At 42.6% G+C, this 16,195-nt stretch overlaps 1 long non-coding RNA gene across 1 annotated transcript; it reads right to left on the minus strand.

Annotated features, from left to right (window-relative positions):
- Positions 1-376: 376 nt before the first annotated feature.
- On the minus strand, positions 377-14,266 carry LOC105062303 (uncharacterized). Its single transcript, XR_834683.3, has 3 exons — positions 12,573-14,266; positions 6,737-6,856; positions 377-512 (listed from the first exon to the last, which is right to left on the minus strand). It is a non-coding gene; the product is annotated as an uncharacterized LOC105062303 (long non-coding RNA).
- Positions 14,267-16,195: the final 1,929 nt, after the last annotated feature.

The following is a 16,195-nucleotide window of genomic DNA, read 5'->3' on the forward strand; positions in this document are numbered from 1 at the left end:
TTTATCTCCTTCTTCCCAACATTTGCTAGTTATATTATTAATTTCTTTTTTTTTTGCCATTCTACAGTTATGCATTATTATATGTCTTAACTTTTATTCATTTAATCTTCATTTTAAATAATAATGGTTAAATATCTATCTCTTGACCATCAACTTTGGGTTTTTTTAGGAGAAGGTAATTGGGTTTATCTGTTTATTTTTAGAGGAGATACTGGGGATTGAACCCAGGACCTTGTGCATGTGCTCCACCACGTGAGCTGTACCCTACCCCAGCCTTGCCATCAGCTTTGGATCATATGATCTGATTCCTAACTACAGTAGGTAGAATTCTAGAGAGCCTCCAAAAAATTTCAATCCCATAAGAAAGAGGCCCAGTGTTGAAATCAGACACTCTTGAATTTTAATCCTACCTCTCCCATTTCCTCTTCGTGAGTGTACAGGCAAGTGATGAATTTTCAGAGACCCAGTGTCCTCATCTTCAGAATGATGATAATAGTACATGGCTGATAATTCTGTACATGGAAGATTAAAATAAGCATGTGAGTACAAAGCTCTGTTCATGGTACCTGTTAATACTAACTCTTACTAAATGGGAGCTATAATCATTATTAGCCAAGGACTGCAGCTAATCTCCCTCTCAGCACTTAATTAACCCATTTGAAGCAAATTATTTATTTTTAGCTTTTAAGTTCTGGAGTATAAAACACATAATAAAAAGCACATAAAATGTAAATGTTCAGTTTAACCAATAATAATAAAATGATTGTACAGATAACAAACACAGAAAAAAAGAAAACGCATTGCCAGCATCCAGAAGCCCTCACTCCCCCCAGACCTTTATTTTTTCCCATTAGAAACACTTCCTTCCACAATAAGGGTAACTTGCTAATTAATTTTAATTTTTGATGTTCTTAAGTTGTATTGAAAACACTCCCCATTCTGTTTCTTAGTCTTATCACCTAAAGAGAGATATCCCTAGCAAGATTTAAAAATTTATGAGTTGTCCAAGAAAGTATGGTGGATTGGTTTCATATTTATTGAGAGCCATAGTGTGCAGAAACTAGTGAAGTGATATACTGCTTGCCTTCCAACAGCTTATAGTGATAAAAAATAAAGCCATGCTCACAGCTAGCAGTTTGCCTGATGCCCTTTATGCCACTTTCCTATGGAGTACAACAATATTTACTAGAAACAAAAATGACATCAGAAGTTGCTCTTTGTTTTCAAAACCAACTTTGTACCCAGATCCCATAACATAAAGAGAAGGGGAAATGAGAAGGGACTTCACATTTATTGAATATCTACTATTAGCCTATCACTGTGCTAATTTTTTTCCATTTTTCCTATTAATTGTTACAGCAATTGAACATGATAGATATTATTTACCCTATTCAACTTCTGAGGAGTTGAAGCAATAGCTAGGAAGTTATAACAATGTAATCTTAAAAACGGAAAACAGCCAGACTTCTATGTCGCTACATAGGAAGATATAATACTTGTGAATGTAAATGCACTTAACAATAGAGCCCGAAATTTCATGAAATAAAATCTTACAGAACTGAAAGAGATCAGACAACTCAGTTATAGTTGGAGATTTCAATACCTTATTCTCAAGAATTGATAGAAATACTAGGTGAAAAAAATCAGCAAGAATATAGAAGACTTGACAACACTATCAATCAATTCAACCCAACTGACATACAGAGACATTCTACCCAACAGCTGCAGAATGCATGTTTTTTCAAGCACATATGGTTAGATCAGGATCAGCCATATGCTGGGACCTAAAACAAGTCTCAGTAAGTTTAAAAGAATTTTAAGATCATACAGAGAATATTCTCCAATCACAACATAATTAGAAATCAACAACAGAAAAAAATCTGGAAAATTCCCAAATACTGGGAAATTAAACAACATATTTCTAAGTAACTCATGGTTCAAAGAAGAAATCATAATGAAAATTAGAAGACATTTTAACAAATAAAAAATTAAAAATATAAATATATAAGGATATTAATATATTTAATTAAAATATTAAAAAATAAAAATAACATATTAGATTTAAGAGATGTAGCTAAGGTAGTGCTTAGAGGGAAATTTATCATTTTAAACACTTATAGCAGAAAAGAAGAAAGGCTTCAAATCAATTACCAAAGCTTTCACTTTAAGAAACTAGAAAAAGAAAAGCAAACAGAAGTTAATAGAAGAATGTAAACAATAAATCTTAGAGCAGAAATCAATTAAACAGAAAACAGAAAAGCAACAGAGAGGGTCAATGGAACCAAAAGTTGGGGTTTTTAAAAAAAATATTCAGGAAAATTGACAGACCTTTAGCTAGACTGCCCGAAATAAAGAAAGAAGACACAGATTAGAAAATCAGGAATGAAATGGAGGACGTCACTACCAACTCTACAGAAATTAAAAGTATTAAAGGAGAATTTTATGAGTAACTGTATGTCAATAACCTCAACAAATTAGGGGAAATGGACAAATTCCCAGAAAGTCACAAGTTACCAAAACTGACTCAGGAAGAAATAGAAAATTGAAATAGGTCTATAACAAATAAAGAAGTTGATTTAGTGATTTAAAATCTTGCCACAAAGACAAGCTCAGGCCTAGAAAGTTTCACTGGTGAATTCTATCTAATATTTACAGAAGTAATAGCAATCCTTCACAAAGTCATCCAGAAAGTAAAAGAGGGAACACTTCCACACTTATTTTGTAAAGCCAGCATTACCATGATATCAAAGTCAAACAAAGACATTGCAAGAGAAGAACTACAGACCAATAACCTTTATAGACAGAGACACAACAATAATTAAGACCATTTTAGCAAATTGAATTCAGCAACATATAAAATGAAAACACGGCAGGACTCATCCCAAGAGTGCAAAGTTGGTTCAAGATCTAAAAATCAACCTAAAATGTGAAGGGCAAACATCACATGATCATCTCAATAGATACAGAAAAGGCATTTGACAAAACGTCATATTCATTCATGATTAAAGACTCTCAACACACAAAGACTAGAAAGGAATTCCTCTGGCCTGTGGATGTTGTGATGTGTTCTCAATCCTCTAAATTTACTGCAATTATTTAATTCTGTATTTTTATTACATACAAATTATCCCTCAGTGTAGCTATTATACAAATTTTTTTTAAATGCCTAAGGTTTCTTATCAGTGGAAGCTACTATAAGTAAGAAGTGTATCTTTATTACGTTCTCTCCAGCGCACAGCTCATTAAGGTTGCTTAGTCAATTTTTAGTAGTTTATACAATCGAGCTTCAAAAAATTAACCATGTTCCAGGAACTATATACACCCTGTAGCCTGGCTACAAGTTCTTACTACAACTTACTCTGTTTTATCTACTCTGTTTCCCTCAGAGCAGCTTTTTGTACCCATTTCTCCTCTCTGAGCCCTTGCCCACGCCATGCCCTTCATCCACTAGGTGGTACTTTTGGCACTTGTAGTTTCATTGCCAATCAAAAGACCTCAGAGTACTTAGAGGGAGAACATAATGTAAAGAGGCCATTGGTTAGCGGGGCAGTCGCAAGCTGGAGAGGGCGCTTATCAGATACGATCAGACAACTTTAACTCACATTCATAGAATAAATTTCTTTCTTTTCCTCAGCAGAAGTTGCACATGAAGTTTCTCATGTTTTAGAATTTTTCCAAAATACGGGTTCCTGGGGCTGTGTGCACACAGAAGCCAGTCTTATAAGGGACAAATGGGAAGCTGCACTAGTAATGAACCTTTCATTCATTCATTCTTCAACCAACATTTATTGAGCAACTGCTCTATGCCACACCCACTGTTCTAGGTATTGGAGCAGCAGTATACAAAACAAAGTTCCTGCCCACATTGGACGTGCAGTTGAGGGAGAGATAATCACTAAACAAACAATTGCTGATGTCTGGTCTGTAAGGGCTTTGGAAAGCCTTGAAAGGCAGGAAAGGGGAAAATGGGGGTGGTAGAGGCGGCGGTCACCATCGCATGGGGATTGGACGGTCAATGCTTTTCCGACAAGATGACATTTAGTGCATCTGAAGAAAACGAGGGAAGGGGTCATGCAGCTGAAAAGCAACCCAGGCAGAGAGAAAACCCAGTAAACAAAGGACTGTAAGCAGGAGGACTCTTGGCATATTCATGTAAGAGCAGGAAGGGCACGTGCGTGGGTGTAGAACAGGGTGGAAGGGCATGCATGGTGGAGATGAGTTCAGAGAGGCAGAGGTGGTGTGGCTTGTAGGGCATGATGGTCCTTGCAGGGCATCTTTAAGGCCTTTGATTTTACCCTGAGTGAAACAGGAACCACTGAAGGATTTTGAGCAAAGAAGTGGCATGTCTGACTTCTGTTTTAAAGGGATTATTCTGGTGGCTGTGTTGAGATTGACTCTAGTAGGGCAGAGGCAGCAGCTGGGAGACCAGTTAGGACACTATTGCAATAATCCAGGCAAGGGGTGATGTGGCTTAGACAGGGTGTGAGCAATGGGAGAGGTGGGACCAGACCACATTTCAAACATACTCCTAAGGAAGAACCAGCATGATCAGCTGATGATTTGATAGCAGGTGTGAGAAAAAGAGAAGAGGCAGAGATGATGATTTGTTTTAATTGTTTAACAGAAGTTTATGTAGCAGTAATCACATGCCAGGCACTGTTCCAAGTTCTTGGCAAATATTGACTCATTTAATCTTTGCAATATGCCTATGAGATAGGTACGTTTTCATCCTCCTTTTCTTGCCTTCAAGGGTTTGGCTCTGAGATGCTGGGAGAATAAGCTGTCACTTACTGAGAAAGGGAAGACTATGTGAAGAGCAGGTTCAAGTTGATACATTACGGTTGAGAAGACTCAAATAACTGTGTGAAGATGCCAAGCGGGTGGCTGGTTATGCAAGATTGGAGTTAAGGAGACTTGATCTGCTCTGGAGATACACACTCAGGGTAAACATGGTATTTACAACCATGAAGCTGGATGAGATCTCTAGGAGAGTAGAGATTCGGAAGAGAAGAGGACCAAGGAACAAGCTTGGGGCCATTTGGTATTATTGAGGGCGTAAGGATAAACTATCAAAGGCAGAGGAGAGGCCAAAGAGCTTGGCATCCTGGAAGCCAAGTGAAGAAACCGAAGGAGGAGAGGACGTCCAGCTGTGTCAAATGCTACAGATGGGTCCAGTAGGAGAGAGCTGAGCATTTATTTCCTGTTCACTTTGAAAAGAGCTATTTCACTGAGTGGTAGAGATGAAAGTTGGGGTCAAAAGAAAACAGGAGGAACAGGATAGACAACAATGAGTAAAGAGAACTCTCTTGAGGCATTTTCTATAAAAAGGAATAGAGAAATATGGAGACAGTCAGAAAAGAGATAAGGTCAAGAGAGGGTTTTGTTTGTTTGTTTTTGCTTTTTGCTTGTTGTTTTCTTTTAAAGATGAGTGGAATTTACAGCTTATTTGTATGCTGATGGAAATGGTCCAGGAGAAAAGGGATGAAAGCTAATATAAGAGAGAGGAGATTAAATGATGTTAGTGAGCTGATGAGAGAGAATGATACAGTACAGGGCTTGGACTTGACAGAAACAGAGACAATTCATCCTTAGTAAATGGAGGGAAGGCGGGATATATGGTGATAGATGCCATCAGGTGGGGAGATGTGGCTGACATTTGTGGACACTCTCTTCTGATTGCTTCTTTTCTCAGTGAAATAAGAAAAAAAGTCAGGAGCTGAAAGAGAAGATGAGAAGGAGTATTGGAGTTCTGAGGAGAACAAAGCTGTGAAACGGACATCTAAGAAAATGAGGACCATCATCCAAAATGTTAGCTCAACCACAGGTCAGTCCATCATTACCATCCCATTATTTGGATCTAGAAAAGTTTGATTTTCAAGAGGACTTCGTTAAAAGGCAGATACTTGGAAGCCCAAATGCTGTTCAGCTGGCTTTCTGGTGTAACACATTTGTATCAGATGGCGTCTGAGCTGTCAGACCCCTGGGAGTGAGATCCCTCAGGTCATGTTGATTTTACTCTCTTTTCCCTGGGAAATCTAAATTTCACTTCATTTTATTTTATGTTTTTCAAGAAAACTAAGTTGTTACTGTAGAACTGATTGTAATTCATTTGAAAGCATTTCAAGATTTAACAGAATTGAATCCACGTGTTAGAAAAATAGTTCATCAACCCACTTGCCCCATTTTTTCCCCCAGAAACATGACAGAAGTCCAAACCCTTTTGGCAGGAATCGAGGAGTGGGGTAAGGAAAGATATTTGTTCTTAGAAAGAAAGAAAGGGGGCCTCCTACAGGAGGTGAGGAGTTGTTCCAGGCCAATAATAACACTTAACAATTGTGGGGGCCTCCTTAAGTACATGTCATTTAGTTAATATCCCATCCCAAATTAATAAACACTGAGCCGGAACACACTTAGTTGTTTTCTTCTGTACAATTATGGCCAATACATTTCTATGGACTTGTCTTTTTAAAAAATGCAGTTTGGGTCGCTTATCAGGTGGCAAAAAAATGCTGTCCACAAGACACAAGGCTCTGGCATACCCTGTAAGCCTGACATAGAATCCCCGCTGTGCCACACCCAGACTCTGTGATATAGGGGGAGTGTCTGATTCTCACTGAGACAGTCTTCCTTTCATAAATCATGGGCTACTGATGGCTGTCGTAAAATTAAATGAAGCAGCCTGTCAGAATACACATGCAACCCAGTATGTATCTGGCACATGAATGGCTACTCTTACCGTTTGTACGTTGCTAGATGCCTAGGTGGTATCTTCCCTTGTACCTGAAGAAATGTCTAGAGGATGTCTGTTTCCACTCAATTCGGTATCACTGAAGAGAGGCACGTTGATGGAGAAGAGCTGCAAAGTGAGGAATGTTCAGGCTACGTTTTAACATTTTCTTTAGAAACATCTTTATTACAAGTGTTCTTTTTTAAAGGGCTGGATCTCACTAGGTCTCACTTTCTAAAAACTTGAGCTGTAATTGACATACAACGGTATGTTAGTTTCAGGTGTGTGACATGATTCAATATATGCATCTATTGCAAAATGATGATTACAATGTGTCTAGTTAACATCCATCACCACACAAAGTTAAAAAATTGCTTTCTTGTCATGAGAACCTCTAGGATCTACTCTCTGAGCAGCTTCCAAATATACCACACAGTGTTATTGACCATGGTCACCAGGCTGCCCCTCACATCCCCAGGACTTACTTATTTCACAACTGGAAGTTTATATCTTTTGACCACATTCATTTTGCTCACCTCCCACAACCCACCTCTGGCAACCACCAAACCATTCTTTGAACCTATGATTTTTTTTTTTTTAAGATACCACATATAAGGGAGATCATGCAGTATCTATCTTTCTTTGTCTGACCTATTACATTTAGTATAATATCTCAAGGTCCATCATCCATGTTGTCACAAATGGCAGAATTTCTTTCTTTTCTATGGCTGAATAATGTTCCACTGTGTGTGTGTGTGTGTGTGTGTGCGTCTCACATTTTTTAATCTATTCAACTATCAGTGGACACTTATGTGGTTTCCACATCTTGGCTATTGAAAATAATGCTGCAGTGAACATGGGGTGTGGATATCTTTTTGAATTGGTATTTTCATTTTCTTTGGATAAACACTCAGAAGCGGGATGGCCAGATCATATGGTAGTTCTATTTAAAAATTTTTCAGGAAGTAGCCTTTTCAGACTATGTTTTTAATTGTCTCCTTGGTAATATAAACATGTCACGGACCGCTATATATATATATATTTTTTTTTTTTCATCTCTAGCTTGCCTAAGATTCTGGGAATTTTTACCCAACTGATGAGAAGGACATACTCATTTTCCCGTAATATTTAAGAAGTTCCGGAAGGGTGGGGACCGTATGTCTAAATGAATTCAGTGGGGCTACTTAATAACTCATTAAATGAAGAATAATAATGTAATAGAAACGTGTGAACTTCCTGAGCAGTTGGGTTTCAAAGGACTGTGGCCGTGCGCTCCATCTCAGACTGGCTCGGCCCTGGGAAGTGAGTGGGTGTGCTGGCTGCTGGGCTTGAAGCTGGAGCTAATGATGTCCTCAAACACTGCATCCTTTGCTGATATAGACGTTTGAATCCTGCAGCTGTTTTGCTGCTATATGTGTTTTTTTTTTATATATTACAGTTTCAAATGAGGAGAGCAGGAAAAATCCTTGGAGCCACATAGGGCAGCCCCCAGGGGCAGAGTGTCCTCAAGCTGGGATGCTTGGAAAGCAAGAGAGCCAAGGTTCTGGGTTCCACAGAAAGCCTGTCCTCTGTGACCTTTGTGTATCAATCAGCCCAGACTCCAGACTCCCTGGCTTCGGGAAAAGGCTAGGGGCCCAGGACAGCCCTACCAGACAAACCCCCAGCCGATAACTCAAACTGTTATCCATTAACCTGAGCAGGTAGGAGGGAGTCAGTCTGTGCCTGACACACCGGTTCACAGGCCACAGACATTTCATGGGTCACATATCTTTTACACCAGTTGGAGTGTGGGGCCACTCCCCTGCTGGTCACCTGGCCCTTTTCCTTCCTGGCAGGTGATTATTTGCTCCTTTTCCATTCCTCCAGAAGCTAGGCTGGGATCCTCAGTGTAACACAGGTTTTGCTCTTCAAGGGCTTTTAGCATCTTCCTTTAGCTGTGGAAACTTTACTCCCAACAAAACCTCATACCAAAGTCCAAAATTTAAAACAGTTAATGCTGGAAGTATTTGACATGAAGTGGAAGTAGATGATCCAAAGAGAGACATTGCCAGCCCTCCCAAATCCATCACACACACTCTTTCTTTCTCTCACTTTTTGAGGCACCTCTAAAAAATTCCTAGGACTCGAAGGAGAGAAGTTTGGAAATCCCCAAGGGTCTTAACCTCTCATTTCACAGATGAGAAGACAGGTCCAGATCTGCTCTGTCCAACATGGTAGCCACTAGGAACACACGGCCATGGAGCATTTGAAATGGCTCGTCTAAACTGAAGTCGGCTAAACGCCATTTGCAGCAACATGGATGCTCCTGGAGAATGTCATTCTAAGTGAAGTAAGCCAGAAAGAGAAAGAAAAATACCATATGAGATTGCTCATATGTGGAATCTTAAAAACAAAAACAAAAACAAACAAACACATACACAAAAACAAAGCGTAAATACAGGACAGAAATAGACTCGTAGACATAGAATACAGACTTGTGGTTGCCAGGGGGGTGGAGGGTGGGAAGGGATAGACTGGGATTTCATAATTGTAGAATAAACAAGATTATACTGTATAGCACAGGGAAATATACACAAAATCTTATGGTAGCTCACAGAGAAAAAAAATGTGACAATGAGTGTGTATATGTCCATGTATGACTGAAAAATTGTGCTGAACACTGGAATTTGACACAACATTTTAAAATGATTATAAATCAATAAAAAATTTAAAAAAATAAACTGAAGTCAGCTATAAGTGCAAAACACACACAAAATGTCAAAGACTTGGTACCAAAACAAAAGGATATAAAGTATCTCATTGATACATTTTTTTTAAATTGATGGTACTCTAAAATGGTAGTTTAGATAGACTGGGTCCCATAAGATTTTTACTAAAATGAATCTCACCTGTTTCATTTCATTTTTTTTAATATGACTCCTAGAAAATTCAAAATTACACAAGTGGCTCTCCTTCATGGCTCATGTTATAACTCCATTGCATAGCACTGATCTAGAGTTTTCTACCCAGATCACGGGAGGCAAGTCGGGACGCGTGGTCCTAACTCCGTGTTCTCTCCAAACCACCATTCTCACATTACTCATTGACACGGAGACATAACTGACAGCTAAGAGCTTAAAGTGGCATCCCAGGGCAGCTTCCCTTAATGCGATGGGATGAGAGAGAACTTGCAGGCAGAGGTGAAGTTTGGGTAGGATTAGGCCCACAGATCACCTTCCCAATCACGTGTGTGTGTTTGGCGTCTGGGAAGAAACCTGCCTATGGGAGGAGCATTGATTTAGAAATAAGAAGGCCTGAGTCTTAGACCCTTTGATGGTGACCTTCTTTCCTTAGCTGGGTCACCAACCTTCTCATTTTCCTTACCCGTAAAGGGAGGGAATATGTTTTTCAGCAGTCAAAGTCCTCTTCCTTCTCTGGAATTCTGTGATTTGCCATTTACGTATTCACCTGTATTCTTCCCTGCCAGCAAATACTTTCCAATGAGGTGTTCCCACATCTACTTCTTTTCCCTTCCTATTCCACTCCTCCTCAAAGCTAATTTCAGCAAAGAGGAGTTGGGCTGAGAAGGGAAGACAACTCCAAGTCACTTCCTTTTACCCTTGGCCCTGAGAGCAATGAAAGAACTGTTGTTCTCTTAACCTCTAGCCCAGTAAAGGAGGACCTGGAGAAGGAAAGGGCACAGAATGGATGAAGCGTGGGGTGGTGGGGGAGTGAAAGGATAGGGGAAAGAAGAAGAAGGAGGAGGAGGAGAAGGAAAAGGAAATGGGTATTAGAAATATGTATCTGATGACTGGATAAAGAAGTTGTGGTATATTTATACAATGGAATACTACTCAGCCATACAAAAGAACAAAATAATGCTATTTGCAGCAACATGGATGGACCCAGAGATCGTCATTCTAAGTGCAATAAGCCAAAAAGAGAAAGAAAAATACCTTATGATATCACTCATATGTGGAAGCTAAAAAAAAAAAAAGACACTATGAAATCATCTACAAAACAGAAACAGACTCACAGACTTAGTAAACAATCTTATGGTTACCGGGGAAAGGGGGTGGGAGGGGATAAATTTGGGAGTGTGAGATTTACAAATGTTAGCCACTATATATAACAATAGATATATTTTTAAAAATTTCTTCTGTATAGTAGAGGGAACTATGTTCAATATCTTGCAATAACCTTTAATGGAAAAAATATAAAAATGGATATATGTATGTATATGCATGACTGGGACACTGTGCTGTACACCAGAAACTGACACGTTGTAATTGACTATACTTCAATTAAAAAAAAAGAAATATGTATCTGAAGGGTTAATTAGCCTTCCACCTGGACTCCTTGGTTTATCAACTCCTAGAGAGCAGGGATTACATCGTATTTTTCTGGAGGGGGCTTGTATACAATACCCAAGCCGCTATTACACCCGGGACAACAAACACGAAGCAATCCTTTCGTGGAGCTCACTGAGTCTGTTTACCGCCTGCCTTTTATGGCAGGTACATTTATAACAGGCGTGACGGTGAAGGCAGATGAAGCATGTAGTTACGCAGGATAGGAGAAGTTAAATTAGACAACAAATGTATTCAACTTTTCACCCTCCTTCAGAGCTCCTGTGAAGCAGAAAACACCCAGACATTGTTTTAAGTCAGGGAGTTTCCAGCTTTGCAACTGAAGTCCTCGGCAGAGGGCCAGGCCCGCCGTCCGTGCGTGGGAGACGGCTGCGTTCTCAGGGCTGTGCTGGAAGCTGCAAGTCTATGAGGCATTTCTGGCAGGATTTAGCTATTACCTGTGGGTTCGGGGTTGAATTTTTCCTCAAAAATAAGCTTCATCTCTGAATGGCAGCCCATGCAGAGACACTGGTCCTCCTCTTAATGCTTCTCTAAATCTGATCTGAGATAAAATGATGAGGCCTGAAGCTTCTCTCGGGCCCCACCCACACCTGCCAGCCCTGCGGGAAGAGCCGCATTAGGGGAAGTGGCTCTGAGGACTGTCCTGAACGCTGGCCCACAGTGCCCTATTGTCCTCATCCTCACGTAGGCGGCGGGTAGGAGGAAGGGATCTGTGCAGCTTCGAAAGGCAGCTACAATGCAGCCTTTCCTGGCTGCTCCAGGGGCATGAACTGTTGAGGTTAGCTTTGCTGGGAGCCAACAAGCATTTAATTAAATTTTTTTTTTTAAAAATCCTTTTTAAAAAAGGAATAAGGGAAGGAAGGAAGAAGGCAAAACCAGACTATTTAGTTAAAATATCAGATTTAGGGAAGGCTAGAAAAGACTTAAACTGGCGTCACTGAGATGGCGGTGGTGGTAAGGGTGGAGGACCCAGGCATTAATACTTCCGACATATTATCCTGTTACTGTCGGTGCCCGACCTCTGCCTCCCAGGAGAGGGAACACAGAACCAAGCTTCAGCAGAGCTAACAGCCAACCAGCTAACACCGAGTGTCAGGCAGGCTTCCTTCCTGGTGGTCCACTAAGACCCTCGCAGCCAAAGCCCAAGATGAGTTTCCCCTGATAGACTCAAGGTATATGGATAAACCATCCCTTGGGCAGTTTCTTAACTGAGAAGGGGCTGCTGAGGGCCTGGCCGGGCCCTGGGAAAAGGGGGGTGCAAAGTGGGGCCCGTGGAGCACACCCCCTGGGTTGAGCACGCCCTGTTCAGACAGTGCTGAACATCCTAGAGAAGAAGGCCCAGGAAGCACACTTCCTTCCTGGGGGAGACTCCTCCATTTCTCCGCACTGGGGCTTATGAGCCTTTGTAGTTTTTCTCAAATTGCTCAGGAACCCCATCTCCACAGCTCCACTCATACTCAGGACTGTAATGAAGGGGAGGAAGTCCTCTCCCCTACCTTAGCTTGTCTTCCGAGAACTTCCTGTAAAACGGACAGGCTTGGAGCGGCAGAGAAAATCCCAGGTGTCCAAACGTAGGGGGACTGCAGGGTCACCGTGTGTGTCAGCCCGCCAGGGCCGCCACAGTAAAGCTCCACAGGCCGGAGGCTGGAACCACGGAATTCAGCATCTTGCTGTTCTGGAGGCTGGAAGTCCGAGGTGAGGGTGTTGACAGGGTAAACGTCTTCAAGGCATTTCTCCTCGGCTTGAGAGTGGCCATGCCTTCCTGTGTCTTCACCTGGTCTCCCTTCTGCCCATGCCTGTGCCCTGATCTTCTCTTCTTAAAGGAGACCAGTCAGACTGGAGTAGGGCCCGCCTTACGACTTCAGTTTAACTTTATTATCCCTTTAAAGGCCCCGTCTAAAGTATAGTCACATTCTGTGATCCTGATGGGGTTAGGACTGCAGCGTGACTTTGGAGGTGGGCGGTGGGGTGAGGGACACACAGCTGAGCCTATCACACCACGTCTGTGACTTCCAGGAAGGCAAGGAACCTGGAGGCAGCCCCCTACTCGTGGCCGCACACCACACTTAGATAACCCCACAGTGCCATTCGCTCTCTGTCTCTTTCCAAATGCTCCAGCTTTCCTGGCCTCTCTGAGCTCCTTGGGCCAGTCTCCTCCAGAATCTCACTTCTCTCTGTGCCGGGGGATGTTTCCTGGAACATGTCTCTCGAGGACGGCAGCATTGCCAGGCTGCAGGCCGCTGTCTTCCCTCACCCACCATTCCTCCCCTGCAGGCCCTTCCCAGCTCAGCGCAAGCAGACAGCGAGGCCCAGTTTAGCAGAACTGTGGTCTCACCCAAGAAGCCAGGTATACACACATCCCCAGCCCCTCGGGGATCCAAAAGACAGCCTTCCCTTCATCGGCTGGTGGGTCCTGTGGTGTTTGCAGGCAGGCCTTCCCTGTGTGAAGCAGGTTCCAGAAATGGATGTTCGGAATTGATTTTGCTTCCTACCGCTCCTCAAAAGTCATTCGTTGGTAACGCAGGCTGGGAAGGAAGACAGGATTCCTGAGCCCAGAGAAGCTCTCGCCTTACCCCTCTGTGTCTTTCGAAGAGCAGTTTAAAGTCACTTCTCCTCTCCCTGAACCAGAAAAACAACTGTCCCCCGCACTCAGAGCTTCGCCATTCAACTCATTAATTTCCTGTAATCAAGGTGCTGAGTTTATTACGCGCAAACCGCCCTCGAGAATCCTCTCCCTAAGATGATGGTTCTTGGGTGGTCCTTCTTGGGTGGGTCCCTGGGCACGGAAACCCCACACTCCCCTCGCCACGATTCCTCCTCTGCTCCGTGTGCCGGGCAGATCCTGCCTCACAAAAGCACAGCTCCAGCTTGTCCAGAGATAAGATCAGAGACGCTGCGGAAGGGCCGGGTTTTAACGAGGCAGAAAATACAGGCTATTCCAAACATCAGGGCCTACTGTGCAAAAAAACAAAACCCCTGCAGCACACACCCTGGCTTTGGGGGCCCTCTCCCGGAGAGGGTGTCTCCCCTCATAAAGATTGGTATCGCGGGGTGAGGAAAGAGTCACGTCCCCCGCAGCCAGGCTTCCAGTCAGAAGGGCTTCACTTTCAATCACCCAAGAGCAGCTGTGGGCTGCTGCTTATGTAATGGGGCCCATGCCTCCTTCCCGGGAGGAGGATGTGGAACCATTTGGTGTTTGCTGAATAATGAGTCATGGTCAGATTTAGGGAGTAGCAACAGTGAATTTCTGCCTTGCATTGCTTCATCCGGAACTTCTAGTAAAAAGCAGAGAAGCGGTGAGTCAGTGGCCGGCGGGGCTGGCCCTGGAAGGGAAAACATCGCAGAGGGCCCTGAAACGCGGGCCCCCCAGGCTCACACGGGGAGCTGCTAAAGGGGGCTTCGGGGGGCATTTGAAGCTCGGCTGGGCACCCTGTGAGGAGAGTCACTGTTTATTTAGGCCTGTGGCTGACCTGACAGGGACTTTTCTATCTGAAGCGCATTGCAGCCTCTTCCAGACCCCAGCCGGAGTCCAGTGCTGTCAGAGGGAAGACAGAGCCTTCTCCAAACCTTATTTTACCCCTAAGAAATGCAACAAAGCTCAGCTGTAGGAAGAGGGCCCTGTGGATATCAACGGAGAAGTTAAAGGCTTCGGTTTCAGCCAGAAAGAAAGAAAAAAAAAAGAAATTAAGTTATTCTATTGTTTATCACATTCTGAATTAAATCAAACAAAGCCCCGAGGAAACAAAATTAAGCCCTGTAGGAAAATGAGCCAGAAATTATTTGTCTGTCTTCATGTTTCTAAGAAATCCAGTCAAACTTTTGTGAACTTTTCCCATCGGCAAATGACTTCTCAGAAGTCCCGCTCCCCATCCCCTGAGATGTTCTTTCAGCACGCCCAGCAAGAAGCCCCAGGCTTTGTTGCAAGTCACAGCCCGAATCTGTGTGCTTATACAGGGCTCTCTTAGAGTCGGTGGGTCTACCTCACGCTGCTGGGGCCCCGCAAGAATTTCAGGGTGTCTTGCTTGATGAATGAAGCAGGGAATGTTTTCTCAGCGCACAAAGCTTCAGGAGTCTGCGAGCCCTTGCCTGTGAGAAGGCGTGTGGCCCAGAGGTCAGGGTCAACCTGCCTGGGTTTGCATCCCAGCTCTGCTACCGACCACCAGCTTAGTGGCTTTAACGCGCCATTGGCTCGTCTGCTGGGTTCCCTCATCTGTGAAATGGAGACCACCAGAGCCTGCCCCTCATAGGGTGGTGGTGGGTCTGAGGCAACACTTACAAGGCATTTCAAATGGTTTACTCTGCATTTGGGGGGGAGGTAGTAGTTTAATTAGGTTTATTTTATTTTTTTAATGGAGGTACTGGGGATTGAACTCAGGACCTCATGCATGCTAGGCATGCACTCTACCACTGGGCTATACCCTGCCCTCTTTGGTTTTTAAATATGCATAGTTGATTTACAATGTGTTAGTTTGTGCTGTATAGCATAGTGATTCAGTTGTACATACATATTCTTTTCCATTATGGGTTATTCTGAGTTATTGAATACCACTTCCTGTGCTACACAATAGGGTCCTGATGTTTATTCTGTACACAGTGGTTTGTATCTATTATTGTTACCATTATTATCATGATTACACTGTTCATCTCCAGTGACTTCCACCCCAGAACGTGTTAGCGAGGTAGGGCGGCCCAAGCAAGCCTTATGGTCAAGCAGGGCTGGCTTTTATAAACCAGTACAATTGTTCTTTAGCCTTTTCATCTATAAAATGGGAAAATATGGTAAATTTATAGTGAGGGTTCAATAGAGTAAAGGATATAAAGTGTTCTAGCTTGGAAAGTACTCAATACATGGTAGCTATTTTGATTGTTATGATCAAGTTCATGAACCTCAATCCCTGCTCAAACAAGCTCCAGATTTCCTTATCCCATGTCATGAAATACTGGAGTCCCAAGCCCCAGATCACAGACACCTCTTTAGAGTATTTCTACGTATATTTACGATATAAAATTTCCAAGAGGGGGCAGATTCGGAGAATTCTAACTTAACATGAAGGTCATAAGGGACCTGATGTTTTGGTCGAGAAAAGAGAGGTTAACAGACAAGGCGATTTTCCAGATT

The sequence above is a fragment of the Camelus bactrianus genome, chromosome 34 (genome assembly GCF_048773025.1).
Source record: "Camelus bactrianus isolate YW-2024 breed Bactrian camel chromosome 34, ASM4877302v1, whole genome shotgun sequence".
NCBI classification, from domain to species: domain Eukaryota; kingdom Metazoa; phylum Chordata; class Mammalia; order Artiodactyla; family Camelidae; genus Camelus; species Camelus bactrianus.